Raw genomic sequence first — 5,072 nt, forward strand, 5'->3', positions numbered from 1 at the left:
AGAGGTGAAATACTGCCATTTGCGACAACATGGATGGACCTCAAGATAAACATGCTAAGTGAAATAATCCAGACAGAAAAAGTTGAAGATCACTTGTATGCATAGTTTCTGTTAAGAAATCAGCTGCCAGTCTTATGGGTACTCCCTTGTAGGTAACTAACTGCTTTTCTCTTGCTGCTTTTAAGAATTTTCTCTTTGTATTTAACATTTGGCATTTTAATTACTATGTGTATTGGTGTGGGCCTTTTTGAGTTCCTCTTTCTTAGGACTCAGAGCTTTCTGGGTTTATATGTCTATTTCCTACACCAGGTTAGAAAGTTTTCCGTCATTATTTCTTCAAATAGCTCTTCAACTTCTTGTTTTCCTTCCGGTACACCTATGACACAGATTTTCACCTTTAAATTATTATTATAGTGTTGGCTTCTTTTTACTTGCTATTCTGATTGCGTGTCCTTGGCTTCCCCATCTTCTATATCGGTAGTCCGCTCCTCTTCTTTATCCACTCTGTTGATTCCCTCTGATATATTCTTCATCTCAGGTAATATATTCTTAATTTCTGACTGGTTCCCTTTTAATTTCCATTTTCATTTTTTTTTTATGTTTTGTATCTCTTTGTTGAAGTTCTCATTGAATTCATCTACACTTTTCCTAAGTTCATCGAACATCTTTACAACCACTATTTTGAATTCTGCCTCTGTTAGATCGCTTGACTCCATTATTCCTGGATATCTGTTCTGTTCTCTCATATGGTTTCTGCTTGTTTGTCTTCCCATTTTGACTGTCTTTCCGTGTCTGTTTCTAGGTACTAAGCAAAGCTCCTAAGTCTCCTGGTCTTATTAGCATGGCTTTGTGTAGCAGGTGTCCAGTGACACAGTCCTGAGAGGGGTTCAGCTGCAGCTCAAGTTTAGCCAGCCTATGCCCCTCTGGGGCCACGCGTTAAGATTATAGTTGCCTCAAGAAACCACAGCCAGCTTCCACTATTGTGAATCTGTGCACTACTTAGCAAGAAGCACCAGACTCACTGAGGATACACTGGAATGTGACTTATGTGGGGCCACAGGGTGGGGGAGGCAGAGTTTCAGGAAATCCTCTGAGCAAGCAACCTCTGTTATTCAGTTTGATGCTGTCTCAGGTATGGTGGTGCTGGGTCCACATACTAAAAGGAGGTTGGGCTCAAGAGGAACAATGGACACTGCCAGCATTTCTGCCTGAGAGAAACTCTTACCACTGGCCCTCACTCTGACAACTCAGTGTCCCCCTGTAAGTCTTTGGTCCCCCCAAAGCAGCCAACCTGGCACTGGTGCTCAAGACGAGAAAGCTCGTCACCGCGAAAGTACACTCGTGGACAGGATCCCTTTAGGAGGCGTCTGCAGCTGCCGTAGCCTCTGTCTCACTCAGATGCTTGGTACTTGGCAGTCTCATATCTTCATCCCATCCTACACTCTACCATTGCAGGTTGATTAATTATTTCTTTCCCTCGTAGTGCTTCTGTTTCTCTAGATCCCAGGCGACTTTCCTTGCTGTTTACTCCAGGTTTCCATCACAACTTTGATTTGGTTGCAAGAAAGATGAACAGAGCCTCTATCATCTATGCCATACTTTTTCCCTCCAGAAGTCGCTTCTTAAAAAACTAGCAAAATGTATGTTTGGGCCATGAATGAATTTCTTCCTCCCAAGAAAATGTGTCATTGATAAGAGGTAAAATTTAATATTGACCAGTAAATAGTTAATTTTCTTTTGCCTTTAGGAATTGTTAGAATAAATTTATATGAAAATACAAATTGAGAATATGTTAATTTTATCTTTTTTAGATCCATTGAATAATTTTGGATATTACTCAATTTCTTCTTACTAGTATTACAAGATTATACATCTGAAAAATCAGTATGTTTACTTGTCCCTATGGTTGACCATATTCATTAGAAATACTCATTACAAAAGGAATTCTATTCTAGGGAGCATATTTATATTGGACACAGTGATACATAATTTATGTTATGTATGTATGTTATGTAACTCAAATGTGTATTAAATCCATTGTCAATAAGTAGCAATTACTTGCCTTCCAAGTTTATTGTAGAAGCATCTAAAAATGCAAAAGAGATTAAATCATAAATTAATTTGTTTCCATACAACTCTATGAACCATAAAAATCTTGCAGTTTGCCAAAATCTGCTAGACATCAACAATTACAATTAAGCTCAACGTTTCTGGCCTTTAATCATTAAAATGCTGGTGATGCATTTCAAATGGTATATACAGTGAGTGAGTCATTGTGAAGTATTGAGCAAAATATAAAATCTGTAATAGTCTTCTAAAATGAAGAAAATTCAATCTCCCATGGAAAAGTATAAAATAGGATGGCTCAAAAATAGACAACAGAGAATAGAGCCCACAGTACAAATTGTAATTAATTTATTGCTCTGCCAAGTTCAGTGAAAAAACTGATAGGAAAATATCAAAAATGCCAAAGTAAAGATAAGCATACAATAGATTGGGCTTTATTCTAAAAGATATGCTGGCTACCTTAATTTCAATAGAAAAAAAACATATGGGTTAGAGTTGCAAATTGTGATTAAATCTTTCTATCATTAACTCTTTTTATTTCTTTGTGGAATAAAAAACAATTTGGTAGAAAAGATATACTATTTTAATTAAATCCTATGTTTACATTAAGAAACCAGTTCTGTACATTTAAATTATATTATGTATTTCTTTATTATATATAATATAATAATATATAATTTAAGACATACGTATTATATTTCTTGAATAATATTTAAGATTATTATTTATTCTTCCTATATTTACATAGGATTTTCTCCTCAAAATTCAAGTTTATTTGGTTGTGCTAGGATCATTAATTATCAATGAAGTTACTGTGCTTAATAATTGAATACATTTGAAAGCACTTTTTTTCCAGATCATAATCTATTGCTGATGTCATTAAATGTCATAGTTTAAAATAATTGTCAAGCCATTTGACAATCCTATGAGGAAAATAAGCTTAATTTTGATTGGAACTTTCCTCTGGCAAATAAAATGTTCTTTAAGGTGAGGTAAGAGTAAAATATAATAATAATAAATGTGAGTTAATTTTTATTTCCTTCCCAAATAGTAGTAGTAGTAATTGCCATAACCACCAGCACTACAAAAACAAGAAAGGAATGTATAGCTTGATCCTTCTATTGTGGCTAAGTCGAGTGTTATGTGCTTATTTATTCACTTCCTAGATTTGGAAGATTGTCTCAATGTAGACACATGCACAAAGGGTTTCAGAAAGGCCTCTAGTAGGCCACTATGAAAGTGCAGCTTTTATGGGGAGCCATATGTATTTTTCATTTCCTTAGCTTAAGCATAAGCTTTAGTGAGGATATCTAAAACAGAAATGTCTAGTCAAGGAAGTTCCTGCTTTGGCAAAGTGTGTCACTCAGTGACAGGAATGAGGTAAACTTAACTACACCAAAATAATAATAATAATAATAATAATAATAATAATAATAAAATGTCTAAAATTTACAACTTTTAGATTTCTATTGTTAAATTAATGCATATATATTGGCCATTTTATATCCAGATATTTTCAGATAATAAATCAAAGTTCAAACAATGGAAAGCAAGCTCTACTGTAGACTATCGTTTGGTTGCTCCAGTGTTAAATAATTAGAAAGACCCAGATGAATCAAAAGCCTCATTGTGCCTGGGTTAGGAACAATAGTGTTCTAGAGCCAACTGGTACTGGCTTGAGATGACTGTTAAATTTTCTGAAATTTTACCAGCCAAGTGGTAACACATTACTATCCTGAAATAGTCTGTGTCAGGAATATTTACCTAGCAGAAATCAGTACACACTACAATCAGGATGTTGTCCCCTACCACCAGAGAGGTAGTTGTCAATCATTTGCTAGCACACCACTGGTTAGGATATCGAGCACTAGTAATGTTGAAATATCATGTACCATCTACATAATTCTATGAAAAACCATTTTATATGACTAATTTAAAATATTATTTATCAGTGTTTTTTAGAATAATCTATTCTAATCTTGCTTTATATTTAACATAAAATATCAATGTATTCCCTTTGACAATGTCAACTTCCAGTTATACCATAAATCTTCACAGAAGCTTTAATCAACCACTTTTTGCAAAATAAGACTAATGAAAATATTTTTCACTTTATTAGCCAAAGGCTAATTGTATAAATACATACCATTAACTGACATGATCAGAGTCTTGAAAAAGTGAAGATAAATTTTAGTTAAGAAAAAAGATTAGCTATTCTTTAAAAGCTCAAAGTTGACAGATTCAAGATATAAATGAGGCTTTGATGTAGCTAAATTCATTTTCTCACTAAAGGAAAGGTCAGTAGCATTAGAATGCCAATTTTACTTAAGAAATTAAAACTCCAGTTATCTTGGTTGAGGGTTGAATAGAGAATCATAACTTTCTCTCTTTTTAACTTTTTCTCTCAGGCAGATATTAATTTTCAAATACCATAACACATCTATGAAATACCAAGGCATCATTATTTAAACTGACTTTCTTAAGATTCAGATCTTTTTGAAAACTTGTTACAGAGCAGTCACTTGATCAAATAGTCCATTTTTAAGCTGAAAATATTTTTCTTCTTCCAATTTAACTTGGCATTTCAAGATGGAAAGAGTAGTTGCATAATCACCTTCATTATTCTAATAGTATGTGAAATAAAAAGGATTATCTTCAAGAGCCTAATATTTCACTGCTCAAAATTAAAAGTGAATTGACAAATCATATTTTTAAATAAATTTCAAAATTTCAGTTGAAAGAATTAAAATGATATATAACATCTAAACTGAATAATTTTAACCCTTACCACTACCCACTGAACATGGAACAACTTCCTGACCATCCTTAAAACATGTGATAAGCTATATCTATCATCAACAACTTCTGACAATCTTAGTGACAAAATAGCAAATCCACTTGATTTTGTGGATTTCTTTCTGTTAACTCTAATAATCTGTCTCTCTATATAGCTAAGAGGTCTCTTGGGTCATAATTGAACTCGGTGCACAAAAGCTCAAAGTTTA

This window comes from Pteropus medius, unplaced genomic scaffold, assembly GCF_902729225.1.
Source record: "Pteropus medius unplaced genomic scaffold, Ma_sr-lr_union100, whole genome shotgun sequence".
NCBI lineage: Eukaryota > Metazoa > Chordata > Mammalia > Chiroptera > Pteropodidae > Pteropus > Pteropus medius.